Raw genomic sequence first — 16017 nt, 5'->3', positions numbered from 1 at the left:
GCTCTCTTTACGCCGCCAGACCACAGTTAGCCAGGAGGCACACAATTCCGAGAAAGTCGCAGGTGACTTTTTGCAGACCACAGTTAGCCAGGAGGCACACAATTCCGAGAAAGTCGCAGGTGACTTTTTGCAGACCACAGTTAGCCAGGAGGCACACAATTCCGAGAAAGTCGCAGGTGACTTTTTGCAGACCACAGTCAGCCAGGAGGCACACAATTCCGAGAAAGTCGCAGGTGACTTTTTGCAGACCACAGTCAGCCAGGAGGCACACAATTCCGAGAAAGTCGCAGGTGACTTTTTGCAGACCACAGTCAGCCAGGAGGCACACAATTCCGAGAAAGTCGCAGGTGACTTTTTGCAGACCACAGTCAGCCAGGAGGCACACAATTCCGAGAAAGTCGCAGGTGACTTTTTGCAGACCACAGTCAGCCAGGAGGCACACAATTCCGAGAAAGTCGCAGGTGACTTTTTGCAGACCACAGTCAGCCAGGAGGCACACAATTCCGAGAAAGTCGCAGGTGACTTTTTGCAGACCACAGTCAGCCAGGAGGCACACAATTCCGAGAAAGTCGCAGGTGACTTTTTGCAGACCACAGTCAGCCAGGAGGCACACAATTCCGAGAAAGTCGCAGGTGACTTTTTGCAGACCACAGTCAGCCAGGAGGCACACAATTCCGAGAAAGTCGCAGGTGACTTTTTGCAGACCACAGTCAGCCAGGAGGCACACAATTCCGAGAAAGTCGCAGGTGACTTTTTGCAGACCACAGTCAGCCAGGAGGCACACAATTCCGAGAAAGTCGCAGGTGACTTTTTGCAGACCACAGTCAGCCAGGAGGCACACAATTCCGAGAAAGTCGCAGGTGACTTTTTGCAGACCACAGTCAGCCAGGAGGCACACAATTCCGAGAAAGTCGCAGGTGACTTTTTGCAGACCACAGTCAGCCAGGAGGCACACAATTCCGAGAAAGTCGCAGGTGACTTTTTGCAGACCACAGTCAGCCAGGAGGCACACAATTCCGAGAAAGTCGCAGGTGACTTTTTGCAGACCACAGTCAGCCAGGAGGCACACAATTCCGAGAAAGTCGCAGGTGACTTTTTGCAGACCACAGTCAGCCAGGAGGCACACAATTCCGAGAAAGTCGCAGGTGACTTTTTGCAGACCACAGTCAGCCAGGAGGCACACAATTCCGAGAAAGTCGCAGGTGACTTTTTGCAGACCACAGTCAGCCAGGAGGCACACAATTCCGAGAAAGTCGCAGGTGACTTTTTGCAGACCACAGTCAGCCAGGAGGCACACAATTCCGAGAAAGTCGCAGGTGACTTTTTGCAGACCACAGTCAGCCAGGAGGCACACAATTCCGAGAAAGTCGCAGGTGACTTTTTGCAGACCACAGTCAGCCAGGAGGCACACAATTCCGAGAAAGTCGCAGGTGACTTTTTGCAGACCACAGTCAGCCAGGAGGCACACAATTCCGAGAAAGTCGCAGGTGACTTTTTGCAGACCACAGTCAGCCAGGAGGCACACAATTCCGAGAAAGTCGCAGGTGACTTTTTGCAGACCACAGTCAGCCAGGAGGCACACAATTCCGAGAAAGTCGCAGGTGACTTTTTGCAGACCACAGTCAGCCAGGAGGCACACAATTCCGAGAAAGTCGCAGGTGACTTTTTGCAGACCACAGTCAGCCAGGAGGCACACAATTCCGAGAAAGTCGCAGGTGACTTTTTGCAGACCACAGTCAGCCAGGAGGCACACAATTCCGAGAAAGTCGCAGGTGACTTTTTGCAGACCACAGTTAGCCAGGAGGCACACAATTCCGAGAAAGTCGCAGGTGACTTTTTGCAGACCACAGTTAGCCAGGAGGCACACAATTCCGAGAAAGTCGCAGGTGACTTTTTGCAGACCACAGTTAGCCAGGAGGCACACAATTCCGAGAAAGTCGCAGGTGACTTTTTGCAGACCACAGTTAGCCAGGAGGCACACAATTCCGAGAAAGTCGCAGGTGACTTTTTGCAGACCACAGTTAGCCAGGAGGCACACAATTCCGAGAAAGTCGCAGGTGACTTTTTGCAGACCACAGTTAGCCAGGAGGCACACAATTCCGAGAAAGTCGCAGGTGACTTTTTGCAGACCACAGTTAGCCAGGAGGCACACAATTCCGAGAAAGTCGCAGGTGACTTTTTGCAGACCACAGTTAGCCAGGAGGCACACAATTCCGAGAAAGTCGCAGGTGACTTTTTGCAGACCACAGTTAGCCAGGAGGCACACAATTCCGAGAAAGTCGCAGGTGACTTTTTGCAGACCACAGTTAGCCAGGAGGCACACAATTCCGAGAAAGTCGCAGGTGACTTTTTGCAGACCACAGTTAGCCAGGAGGCACACAATTCCGAGAAAGTCGCAGGTGACTTTTTGCAGACCACAGTTAGCCAGGAGGCACACAATTCCGAGAAAGTCGCAGGTGACTTTTTGCAGACCACAGTTAGCCAGGAGGCACACAATTCCGAGAAAGTCGCAGGTGACTTTTTGCAGACCACAGTTAGCCAGGAGGCACACAATTCCGAGAAAGTCGCAGGTGACTTTTTGCAGACCACAGTTAGCCAGGAGGCACACAATTCCGAGAAAGTCGTAGGTGACTTTTTGCAGATTCTCGAGCAGGAGCTCTCTTTCTTTTTCTCTCTTTCCCTCTCTGTCTCCCCATGTCCATACCCGTACCTATTACATACATGATAGAACAGCAATGGGATTTTTTTGTAGCTCCATAATATTTCAGTACTTAAAAATCCTCTATTAATGGGACTTAAAATTTTTGTATAGTAAGTGACACCTCAGTGAGCATTGTTGCACACATGTCTTTATGTTTGGGACTGATTGTTCTTATCATTATTGTTTTGTTAGGATAAAGTCCCAGAAACAGAACTGTGGGGACAAGGGGCATGCATGGGTCACCCTCATCATCAAGAGTGAGCCGTTTGTGGCACGTGCACCCCCCGCTATGGCAAGATGCCTCCACACACCCTGCAGCAGTGCTGGGTTTTGCCTCAGTGACTGCAGTTCTTTCTGGGCTTCCTGAGAAGGAAGGACCACAGGAGTCTGCCCAGGTGCTGGGGCAGCCATTGGTGACATCACTTACCGAAGCCAGGAGTGGGGCCCTGGGTGTGGGGATGAGTGACAGACCCAGGTTACCCACAGTTGGGCAGGATGAAGAGTCTGAAGAGTGCTTTCCTTAGGCTGGTTCCAGTCCGCACACCAGCACCCAGCCAGTCAAGACACCTCTTGTGAGCATCTCCTACATGCAAGGCTGCTCTAAGCACTGGGGTCTACTGGTGAGCCACACAGGAAAAGCCCCCACCCATTGCCACACCCGGTGCCAGTGGGAAAGTCAAACAGTAGATGGATGGTAAATGTGGCTGGCAGTGATGGAGTCTGCTCTGCAGAGGCACTGTCCGAAGTGTTTTTACATATTTACAGCTGTAATCCTTATAACAGCCTAGGGATGGGTCCTGCTAACCTTACGTCATCGGTATTTCAGAGATGAGAAAACAGAGGCGTTGAGAAAGGAAGTCACTGGCCCAAGGAGCTGTGCCAAGCCATTGACTCTTAACCAGTGAGCTCTGAAGTGTAAGGCTTTACTGCCCTAAACTTGTCATTGCAAGGCAGGAGAATAGGATCTGGAGACAGGGATCCTTCGCTTCAGCATCTGATTGGTTGAAGGCTGAGCCTTCACTTCAGCCGCTGATTGGTTGTAGGCAAAGTCTTCATTCGCATAAGGGATAACTTCACTTTGGCCTCTGATTGGTCACAAGCCAAGTCTTCATTTACATAGGGTGTAACCAATAGGAAACCTCTAAAGGGTTCTTAAACCCCAGAAGATTTTGCAACTGGGGCTCCTGAGCTGCTTGCTGTAGTGCCTGCTGCTGCTCTGTGGAGTGTATTTTCGCTTAAACAAATGTGTGTTTTCATTGCTTCATTCTTTCATTGCTTTGTGTGTTTTGTCCAATTCTTTAACATGTCAAGAACCTGGACGACTCGCAGTGAAGACCCTCCCCCGTAACAACCGCATGTGCTGTCAGGGATAGATGCTGCCCTGAGAATGATGAAGCCAGCGTCTAGGGGAAGTCCTGGTGTGGGCGGAAGCTGTGATGTTCTGTGCTCTATGGCAAGGCTTTGGAGGGCTTTGACCGGGCCAGAGCAAGTAACTAGAAAATGTCAGAACTTAGAAGAAAAGCGTCGCGTACTCTGACAAGAAGAAGCATGTCACTAAGAGGAAGTTGTCACTAAGAGGAAGAACTTCTGAAAACTCTGCAAGGACCCAGTTAGGTAATTCTTGAAAGCAGCTGCTCCTTCAGGGATAATGTAATATTTTTCCAACATTTATACACGTTCACCTTATTTAAGAATTGCCTCAAAACACAGAAAAATGCAAGCTAATCTTATGAAGCTCAGAGTATCTTGATTTTAGAATCTGTAAGAGACAATAATAAAGCAAACGTTCTAAGCATATTTTGTTTGTAAACATAGGTTTAAAACCCTAAATAGAATATTGAGGAAAAGAAAATAACAGTACATTATATAGTTATTCATTATCAAAGGTTTTATTACAGGACAGTTTGTTATACAAGGAAAGCGGTATAAATCATGTAAATATGAGAGAATGTTTTGAAAAATAAAGATAAAATATTTCCGTTTTCATAACTGATTTTAAAATACCTAAGTTGGAGAGAATATGTAGTTCTTACAAGTTGGGGATCATTTGAAAGCAAAAATGAATCTTTCATGGCTGGAAAACTCTAGAGGCCTTGTCTTAAAAGCTGTGTTCTGAGGTTGACCTGACAGTAGCACGTGTGTTCAGTATGGCTTGAGATATCAGCAGTTTCATTAAGATGGGAAGAACCAAAATAAATTCACATAAAAAGACTCAAAAAGATTCAGAAAATTTTATAGATTATCAGGAACCCACTAGAATCAGCGTATTTTGTATTTGCCAATAATTAATAGCTAGAAAAGTTCAACAGCAAAATAGTTTTGATTAAAATACATATTTTTACATAACAAAAGAGTCCTACGAATTTCCTTATTTCTGTGTTTGGCAAATTTAGATTTACCTACGTCATTTGTCACAGGCTGGGGGAGTTCAGCGTTCCATTCTCTGTAATTCCTTCCAAATTTATTTTTTTTGTTTGATTTATCACTTTTTTTTTTTTTTGAGACGAAGTCTCGCTCTTGTTCCTCAGGCTGGAGTACAATGGTGCTATCTCGGCTCACTGCAACCTCTGCCTCCCAGGTTCAAGCAATTCTCCTGCCTCAGCCTCCCGAGTAGCTGGGATTACAGGCGCCTCCCACCACGCCCGGCTAATTTTTGTATTATAAGTAGAGATGGGGGTTTCACCATGTTGGCCAGGCTGGTCTCGAACTTCTGACCTCAGGTGATCCGCCTGCCTTGGCCTCCCAGAGTGCTGGAATTCCAGGTGATTTATCACTTTCTCAGCTCCCTTAGTCATTTTCTTTTTATCCTCTGCACACACATTTATTTTAAATTTTAATTATAAATCTCTGATTAAAGAATTAAAAAATACATAGACCTTATCTGCATCATTTAAAGAAAAACAACAGCAGTGACCGTGTGCTCTGTGAGACAGAGACCATTACAAGGACATTTACATGTTTGCTTTTCATTGTGTTGTTTTTCCAAAAAAAGTTTTATCATACATGCACATGTTCCTAAACAATACGATTTTAGTTTTATGTTTCTGAACTTCATGTAATTAGAATTATACTATATGTTTTCTATTTCGTGGGTTCTTTTTCAGGCAGGACTGGTTTCGAGAACCATGTTTCTGCATGTAGCTCTAGGGAACTGGTGTTCGTTAGTGTCTTGCATTCAATTTTGTGAATTTTCACAACTTTGACTCATGTTCAGATGTGGCTGCTCAAACATGATGTCGTGGACATTCTTTTGTGTGTTTTCTGGCACATGCAGACTTGGGCCTTTGCCAGGTCCCTGCCCGGGAATGGGAGTGCCGGGTCACAGGTAAGCCACTTTAAATCTGTGTGGCCTGCAGCACAGCCACGCCGTCTTACACATAGTGCCAGTGTCCTCAGACTGACCAGGGCGCCTTGCTACTCGGTCCTGGGAGGTGACCCTCGCCTGACCTGTACCTGACCACCAGCCTGCTGTGCCAGCCGTCAGTGTCTTCTGACACGGGGCACCCATTTTTCTGTTCGTTGTTGGTTTTGTTTTCTTAATCATTTGCAGAATTGATAACATCTGGGTGTGTGTGGCTTCCTTCCAGCAGCTAATGGGAGGCTGCGGCTGGCCGTGTGCTGCCTTCATTATCACAGCTTCCTATGGCCACTGCTCCTTAAACTTTCCTGTATGTGGATATTACTTGTTTGCTGTTTCTTGTTGAATATCAGATTTTTTTTTTTTTTTTTTTTTTTTGCTTTAACTTTCCTTCTGGAAGTAACATCCTTTAGAAATTCCTGCAGAAGTTCCGTTGTTTGGTCGTATGAAAGTTGCCTCCTTTCCCCTTCATTGTTGAATGATCCCTCACAGAAGGCAGTGCTGGGGAGGCAGCTGCTCTTCCCCAGGGCTCTGAGGATGTGATTGGTTCACTCAGTTCCACTGTGGCTGTTCACTTCCTTGGTAGGAATCTGTTGTGTCTCTCTAGGTGTCTTGTGGTCCTGGTGTTCTACATTTTTAGTAAGAGTTTTCACTTACCCCTGTTGATTTTTTTTTGGACTTCCTCAATCTGAAGATTAGTGTCTTCCAGTAATAATGGGGGATTTTGTTCCTTAACTTTTTTCTTTTTAACTTTTAATTTTGCTGTAATTTCAAACTTACAGAAAATCAGCAAAAAATAATCCAAAGAATTACTGTTTATTTATATGCATCCTTTGTTTTTGTCAGAATCATTTGAAAGTTAGTGGTAGATGTGATGCCTTCCCCCAACTGATCCAGGCCATGCTGCCTCAGATAAGCGTGGTCGCTCTTCAACTACATACAGTGAATAGAGTTGGAAAATAACAGCGATCCGGCGTTGTTCTCTCATCTGTAGGCCGTATTTATGTTTTGCTGATGGTCTAATGATGTCTTGTTATCAACAGGAGATGACAGGCCCTGCAGAGCATTCAATTCTCATGTCCTCCCAAATCTCCTTTGCTCCGGGACAGTCTCCTCATCATCTGTATGTTTCATGACATTCACATTTTAGAAGCACAGGGGCGGCTGTTTTGTAAAATGCTTCTCAGCTTGGGATTTCGGCAGTTCCTTGTGATTGGATTCTAGCGATGCCACTGGACTTGGAGGCCGGCCACCGCAGTGATACTCAGTGATATTGATATTTGGTTGCTGCTGATGCTGCCTGGATCCTCTCAGTGAAGGTGGTGCTGGTGGGTGTTTCCACTGTGAAGTTACATTGTTTCCTGCCTAATTAGCAGGTATCTGGTAGGGAGATAATCTGGGACTGTGCAGACAGCCTGCTACTCCCTGAGCACTGACCCGCAAGTCTCAGCCTCTTCCATGGTTCTTGCCTGAGTCTGTTATTGTCCTGGTGGCAGCTACTGGTCATCTAGTGCCACCATTCTTACTATGTTCAGTACGGGAAGCCCTCATGAACCTCAAGAGGTTCTTGGAAACTGTGACTTTTAAGTGAAATAATACAGAAGAAAACCAAGGATTTTTTTTTTCTCAGCAGTGTTACAATCAAATGACTGTTGAAGGACTGGCATTGTTTGAGGACCCTCTGTTGTTATCTTCAAGTTGCAGTTTCCAAGAACCTATGGACGACGTGAAATGTGGACTCACGTAGTTAACTTTCTACTGTAAAGAGCATTCCTTTCCTCCTGATTTATGTTTCCTTATTGTTTACTTACATTAGTTTGATCTTGTAGATTCCTAACTTATTAACTGGGTTATAACCTTTAATTATCAGTATCTGCTCTGCTGCCCAAATTGTTCCAGTTTGGCCAATGAGAGCCCCTTTATGCTGGCATTTCTGGCAGGTCCCCCTGTTTTGGGGCCTTTCTTTACCCTCTTGGATACACAGAATGTCCTGATCTCTCCTGTACTTTCCCTGCCCTGGCCTGGAATCAGCTGTTTCTCAAGGCGGCCTGGTTCCTTTCTCGGGGAATGCTATTTAGAAACCAGCTCTCGGCAGCGGGAGCTGTGAATAGATGTGTGTAGATCCGCCCCTGCACCCACACACACCGGCCCCACCCGCACACATGGCACCTCAGTTCCAGCCCAGCCTCACAAAGGCCATCGGCCGCCCTTCTCCTTTCACATTTGTTACTCCCTCCTCTGACAGCGAGACATGGAGCTCTCAGAATCAATAATGTACTTCCTTATTTGTTCAGTCTCAATCCCAGAATATTCAGAGATGATTAAACTGTGCCTCTGCGAAAAGGAAACCCCCAGCTAGAGTCCAGCAGTCACTGAAGGCGTATGGTCCAGATACCGGGTCTAAAAGCCACTTTGGCAAGTTCTTATGCACACCCCCCCGCCCCAGCGTGGTTATGTTACTCCTTTGAAATGGGGTTTGGTTATTTGTTTCTGTTTGTATTTCATTTTAGAATTTCCCCCCTCTTTGGACTTTTTGATTGTATTAATTTTCACTTTTTGATTATGTGAAACCCAATTGCAGTTTCAAAAGCCAGAACTGTATAGGAGCCAGACCCAGAGAAGCGGGTCCCCTACCCCTGCCGTTCCCCTGTCCTTTCCACCCTGTCCCCACGAGCTACCCTTTCTTTCCTGGGTGGCCTTGTGTGCTTTAATTTTTCCCCTTTCTTGCACAGAAAGAATGTCCTATAGGGAACTCCTCTTCCCTAGCAGCATGTCCTGGAAACCACACCATGTCTGTCCACAGGCTCCTGCTCATTCCTGAGGACAGCCACGTACACTCGGGAATTCGTCCAGCCACTCTCTTACGTAGGGACAATTGGTGTACTGTACAGGGCAGTGGTACGATCACGGCTCACTACAGCCTCCACCTCGTGGGTTCAAGCAGTTCTCCCGCCTCAGCCTCCCAAGTAGCTGGGACTACAGGCCCGTGCCACCATGCCTAGGTAATTTTTTATCTTTAAGTTTTTGTAGAGATGGGGTCTTGCTGTGTTGCTCAGGCTGGTCTCAAACTCCTGGGCTCAAGTGGTCTTCCCACCTTGGCCCCCCAAATTGCTGGGATTTACAGGTGTGAGTCACTGGGCCTGCCATCTGAGTTGTATCTTCACAGTTGGCTTATGGAGTGATTTCTATCAAAAGATAAGCAGATACATCATTTTGTTAGCTTTTTTCTCAAAATTTCCTGTAGGAAACTGACATCAATTTGCATTTCCGCCAGTGGTGTCTGAGCGAGCCTGTTCCCACAGGGCTTTGGAGTGGAGTGTATTACTTATTTGCTCATTTGGTACATAAAGGATATTTCAGTTTGTGGGAGCCTTTTTTCTGTCTTTGCCTTTGGCTTTTCCGTCAGGCTTTTGGTTTCTGCTCTCGCAGTCTGTGAGAGTCCTGCTGATGTCAGGGATTTTGGCCTTTATCTCTCATGTGTGTTGCGAGTAACTGCTCGCGGTTGGTCCACTGTATTTTGACATTCTTTCTCATGCTGCTTTTGCCCGTAAAAGGTTTTTCCTCCATGTATCAACCTTACTGTTTTTTTTAAACTGCATCTGGATTTTCAGTCCTGGTTAGAAAGCCTTCCTTGAATTCCAGAAGATGTTTTCTTCCAGTGCTTGTACGGTTTCCTTTTTCACATTTCATCCCCGATTCGTTTGGAGTTGACCCTTGTGTATGGCGTTAGGTTTGGATTCACTGTTAGCTTTTCCCAGACGGTGGCCCAGTTGTCCCAGCACCATATATTAAAACATCCCTGTTTGTCCCAGTGGTTGAGATGGCACCTTTATCCTGCCCTGGAGTTTCGTCTGTACTTCGTCTGTTTCTGGACTTTCTCACTGTCACCTGGTCTGCCGGGTTGATGGTGCCTTCGTGCTCTCTGAAGTGTAGGGGCTTTGAGGCATGTTTTCACGTGTGGTTGGGCATGCTGGGTTTCATTTTGAATGTTTCTCTGGTGCTCGTGCATTGGCATTGCCCGTTGCTGTCCCATCATCTCTCTTCTTTCTTTCTGGGACTCTGATTAGGTGTGTAAACCAAAAGTGTCTGAGACAGGTCTCACTCAATTTTAAAAGTTTGTTTAGCCAAGCTGAAGGACGTGCCTGTGACACAGCCACAGGAGGTCCTGACAACATGTGCCCAAGGTGGTCGGGGAACAGCTTGGTTTTATACATTTTAGGGAGACAGGAGACATGAGACGTCGATCAGTATGTGGAAGATGAACATTGGTCCAGCCCAGAAAGGCGGGACAACTCGAAGTGTGAGGCTTTCAGATGATAGGTAGATTTTAAAATGTTCTGATTGGCAGTTGGTTGAAAGAGTTAGTTATTATCAACACAAAGGAATGTCTGGATTATGATAAGGGGTTGTGGAGACCAAGGATTTACCACGCAGACGAAGCCTCCGGGCAGCAGGCGTCAGAGATAATAGACTGAAGTGTTTCTCATCAGACTTAGAAGAGTCTGTTCTATCAGCAGTTCCAGAAGGGAAGAGGGTATCATGAGGCACATCTGGCTTCCTCCCCACCCCCCCCGCCCCTTCACAACCTGAACTAGGTTTTCAGGTTAACATTGGAATGCCCTTGGCTGAGAGGAGGCGTCCATTCAGATGATCGGGAGCTTAGAATTTTATTTTTGGTTTACAGATGTGTGTGAGCGTGTCTTCCGGTGTCCTTCCAGTCCCCTAACCTCTCCTGCTTTTTATCTCTTTACCTTTATGTGCTGCATCCTGGGTTATTTCTTCAGTGCTGTTTTACTGCTCACTAATTCTCTCTTCAGCTCTATCTGTTAATACTTGATTAGTTAACTCACTCATTTAGTTTTAAATTTTAATGATGACAGTTTTGTTTCTTCAAGTTCCATTTGGATCATTCAGATCCATGTGACACTTCTGATAGTTATTAATAATAACAGCTGAGACATCTGTCTCCTTTCTTCCTTACCCTTGTTCCAGGGAGAGTGTGGGCTTTTCTAATGCCTCTTTGGCAGATGGGAAGCTAAGGCACAGGGAGGTTGAGGAAGCCACCAGGGTTGTACAGTCACTAAGTGACAGGACCTGGTGGCCACTAGCTCCAGCCTGACCCTGGATGACCTCTCTTGTTTCTTCAAGTGTCCTTCACGTGTGTTTTGGGTCAGTACCTGATTTTCCTACAATTGAGGTCTTTCCGGGACTTACTCCCGCTACCCATGGTCCTTGTTTGTGACTTTATGTCCATCTTTCTTGTGGATGTCATTTTGAGGTTTGTAGCGTGTTTCGCTAGAGAAGGTTTCTGCCGGTTTCTGCCTGGTGCTGGGAGGTGCTGCCTGGGACATGCCTGTGTTTGCAGGTGCCAGGGTTGCTCGTCAGGCCTCATGGGTTGTCTGAATTCTCCCCAAACCGAGGGGTCTTTGATGATGAGTTTTGAGGGGCATCCTCTCTCGATTTGACCCCTTCCAGCCAACATCAAGCCCAGGCCTGGACATGTCCCTTGCAGGCCTGTCTTCTGGCTTCCCCTGGGCCGCTCCCCACACACACTCACAGGGACAGTGCAGTGGGTAAGTGGCAGTGCAGGTGGCTGTCCCCAGGACAGGCCCTGGGCTCCAGGCTGCCTTTCATGTTCGATTCGCCCTGCCTTGAATTCCTGTCTTTGGAGTATATTCCTCACTCTTCAGCCAACTCAGCCCTGAGTATAATTAGACGTCTCTAAAAGTGCGTGTGCCATATTGCCAGGCGTGAAGGCTTTTCTGAATCTTCCTTTCTGTCACCAGTGCTGTACATTGGCTTTCTTTTGAGGCCGTTATTTTCATAAGAAACTTTCTGTGTCCGTAACTTCCAGCAAAGAATCTGGGATATCTGGGGGTCCGGAAGTGCTAAGGGCCCGACCAGCTGTGTTTGCGAAGTGGCATGGAAAACTGGGATGATTCCTGTCATCCTAACCTCTCGTGAGGTTAGGAAGAGTCCAGCCTTCGATATCAGTGCTCAGTGGGATGGCCAGCCCCCGACTGGAGGAGCAGGCTTGTGGGCAGCGTGGGGATACTTGGTTCTAATCCAGATCTTCACACTCTTTGGGAAGGAGGCTGTTTCCAGCAAGTGAGCATCCCTTGGGTTTCTCCTCAAAGCCCCTTCTAAAATTAGTCCCTGGCTGCTGCAGGGACATTTACATCAGCGCGTTTTCTCAAGTACTTTTGTTGCTTTCCATTAAGAGCATATTTAAAAATATGAAATGAATTCAGGCAGAAGCCAGTTGGTGCCGCTGAAAACATCTGTGTGCTGGTGAGAGGCAGAGACTGGGCAGTGGATAACAGGCCGCAGCTTGCTCCTCTGCCACCTCGGAACGCCCCCAGGGAGGCACGGGACAGAGCCCAAGCCTGAGTGAAGCTCCGTGGCTGGGGGCACACCCTGCGCCAGGCTGGCCACCTCGACTCCTTGCTCTGCAGGCTGCACCCCACACCTCATCTGCCTCCTGTCGGCAGCCAGTGAGAGGAGCGTGGGGCCTAACGTGTTGCCTGCCTCCTGGCTGGCCTTCCCCACAGTGCCAAGCTGGGGTGGTCTTCAGAGGCTCCGGGTCTCCCTCTGCAGATGAAGACACTGGGGGAACGTGGCCTGTCCACAGTCAGTAGGCTCCCCTCTCCGTGTACCAGGCTAGTCTGCTGGTGCCATGGCAGCTGGGCCACCACCACATTCTGCCCTCAGAGCTGTGGCGCCGTCGAAGGGCATGCCTTGGAGGACCCACAGGAAGAACAACTTCATATCCATGGGACACACCGTCAGAAATGCCACGGACCTTGTTCTGGATGCAGTTTTCCGTTTTTGTGAAGGCAAGCGTGGATGTTTTCATTTCGTTGGACGCACAGAGGAAAGGTGACGACTTCTCTGTAGCCCAGCAGCCCATTCTTAGTGTTTGCTTTAGAATGGAGGACAGTGAGGGACATTTTCCTCATGAATTTCACCATTTGTCCTTCTTTCCAACAATTGAGGAATTAAGGTCCTAATGTGGAACTATGTGCATGCGTGTCCTGCGTGTGGGCTCCTGGGCCACCGTGGATGGTGGTGCTGGCAGCACCACTGCCATGCAGTTGGGGGTGGGCAGCAGGCCTCTTGGCAGCGGCTAGTGCCCTTCTCATCTTCCCTGTCAGGCGCTAGGAGCCCTGGCACCAAGGCTGTGGTGATGGTACTGGGGGTCTCTCAGTTGGGAGGGGCTGCATTTCCTCTGCAGCACAGATGGCTGGCTGGCCTGGTGTCATGCCCTGCCCAGGGGTGCCCCCGCCCACCCCTCCTTCCAGGTTGCGGTGTGGTAGGTGGCACCTTGGTGTCCAGTGCTTTGTGATGGTGACAGTGATGTCAGCGCCGAGGTTCCTCAAGTCTAAACTGAGATGATCTGGTGTGATTTTTCTTGGCTTTCAATTTTTGGGTAAGGCTTTTAGTGGGCATTCTTCTCTGTCTCCGTTTCCTCATGTTAGTCTAGGGCTCCAGGGAACCGCAGAGCCCGTGCTCTGGGAGGAGCCTTTAGAGGAACCCTTTCTGAGCTCTTCCTTTCACAGGGGAGCGCTCAAGAGCCACCCTGTAGGCTCCCCAAGGCCTCTTAGGTCAAGGACCCTGCTGGCTCCGGTCCACACTTCTCCCTGCCGTGTCCCCGTGAGGAGGCACCACCCCATCACTATTCTGTGGTCATTGTAACACCTGCCGTTGAAAAGCATGGGAGCTTCGTGTCAGAATGTAGTTTAACATGGATTGTAACGTTTGCTTAGAACAGAAACTTGAAGTTCTATAAGAAACGGAGTCCCCGTGTGTGATTTTGGAGGGGCTGAGCTGTCGTTTCCTGTCATGGATCACAGTGTCCCCCTCCCCCTCACCTATGAAATAATGACAGTGGCCTCCATTCCTACAAAGTCCTCAGTCGCGGGTGCTGTTTTATATCGTAAATCTGTCATCTTCAACTGGATGGTGTAATGCTCGGATTCTACATTTCCCGGATGCTCGGAAAGAAGTGCCAGGAGTTATGTGTTCTGTGGATCAGGACAGCTGACGCCGGCTGAGGACACTTCATCCACTGTTTGCACGGCACTTGACAAATGCTACCCAGTCTAACGGTCCAGGTCGGGTGTCTCTGGGCTTGGTGCCTGCTTGTGCCACATATCTCAATGCCAGGCAAGACCAGTGCCGATGATACAGCAGGGGACATGCAGGGTTCAGGCTGCTGAGAGCTCAGAAGGGGCCAGGCTGTCCCCCTGGCTCTAAGGCTGCAAGGCTCTGCCCTGGGGCTGCAGAGCGGGCACCTCACTCTGCGGGGTTGTAAAGTGGAGCTGATGCTGCTTGACCCCGCAAAAGCTCACAGGCCTTTAAGGTGCCTGGTAACGCTGGAATGAAACCACAGGTAGCCAAGAAGAGCTGCCTCTCAGACTGTGACCGCGCAGATCTCAGCAGAATGTTTAAAAGGCACTCGTTGCATGTGGTTTTGGAATTGTGGTGCTGCTCTGGCTTAATATTAGGGCTCAAGCAGGTTAACGCCAGGGTTCTTTTTCTTAAATGGCCAGTGGCTGTGGTGGTGTCGGTCGTGGCTAACCTGGCACAGGGCAGCAGAGATCCAGGTGTCAGGCCAGTGAAAAGGTTGAAGCCTGTCACTGGTGCGTCTGTTTTGGAGGGAAGTGTTGGACATTGCGTGAGGCCCCTCTGCACTCAGCGACCCTGCCCTGTGCTCCCGGGCCCAGTTTTGGGTCTGCTTGGTTGGCATCAGGGTCCTGGCCCTGTCTGTGTTTTGGGGCCTGTGTTTGCTTATCATATTTGCATCATTGCCTTTACTCCCCAGGGGGGAAAGGAGGGAGGTCCTGAAGCCATTCAGCCCTGCCAGCCTGGGGCCGCCCTTGTGCCTGTGCTGTGCTCTTTCTGCTGGGCAGTCCTGCCCTATGCAGTCTCATGGAGGTAGGGCTCATGGGAGGGGCCTTCCCTCGGCCCCAGCCATCCTCCCGGAACATCACACTGTCTCACAGACACACTGTGACCATTTTCTGTTGAACCTACTCTGTGAAACATTCTCTATCCTTGGTTCAGGGGAGAGAGCGAAATCCAGAATCCGCTAAACACCAATGCTGTCACTCGGAGTTGGGGTGTCTGCTGTCTGCGGAGCCCTGGGCCAGCCTTGAGGGGTACCTGGGGCTTCCACCCACATCCGGGGCAAACCTGAGCCCCAAGTCACTGAGATGGCGGTTTTTCTACTAATCACGTTGGCTTTGGCCATTCTGTGTGCTAATAAGAAGTATTGTGTTCTCACCGGCACTTGGGCAGAGCGGTTCACCCCAAGGTGGAATGACTGCCGTGGACTGTTCCCCAGCAGGGCGTCCTGGGGTTCGGTGGTTTGATTCTGGGCACCTTCACGCGCACAGCCCCTTAGTGGGTTCCCTAACTGGACGGCTGACCCTGCTGTGGAGTCTGACTTTTTTCTGGACTGAAGAGGATGGGCTGCTCTGGAGAAACTCCTTGGGCCTTGTGCCTGATGCTGGTTTGGGCTGCCCTGGCCACCCTCCCTGCATGCCCCATGGGACCAGGTGGCAGCATGGGAGGGGGCAGCTTCCAGAACACACTTCTGCTAGAGGCTGCTGGCCTCCGTGCTGGCATGGCCACATCCATGGCCTGAGTGTGCGATTGGAATGTTTTATCAACACCAGTCCTCACAGCTTCCCCAGATGAGCAAAGGAGAAGGGGATGGTGTGTGGGGGGATTGCCTCCCTTGAGGCCCCCCAGCTCCCAGGATGCTTGCTGGCGCAGCTCTGCCCGCGGTGGGGGCCATATGACTTGACCTCCATCTTCTCCCTGGGCCCCACACTGGCGCTTGCCGGCAGGAGCTCCTGCCCGTCTACAAGGCCAAAGCCTCCTTCCAGGTGCAGAAGTAAATACAGGCCAGAGATAAATTGTGCTTCCCTCTAACTTGGATGTGGAGTGACAG

The 16017-nt window shown here is 49.1% G+C and overlaps 1 protein-coding gene across 6 annotated transcripts in view; it reads left to right on the top strand.

The window, feature by feature from the left end:
- The window catches only part of HDAC4 (histone deacetylase 4), a 356361-nt gene that overhangs the window by 82325 nt on the left and 258019 nt on the right, over nt 1–16017 (top strand). The gene's annotated exons all lie outside the window — the stretch shown is intronic.

Source organism: Rhinopithecus bieti, unplaced genomic scaffold (assembly GCF_001698545.2).
Source record: "Rhinopithecus bieti isolate Rb0 unplaced genomic scaffold, ASM169854v2 scaffold_7884, whole genome shotgun sequence".
Classification (NCBI taxonomy): Eukaryota; Metazoa; Chordata; class Mammalia; order Primates; family Cercopithecidae; genus Rhinopithecus; species Rhinopithecus bieti.
This window is presented reverse-complemented; position numbering and strand designations above follow the sequence as displayed.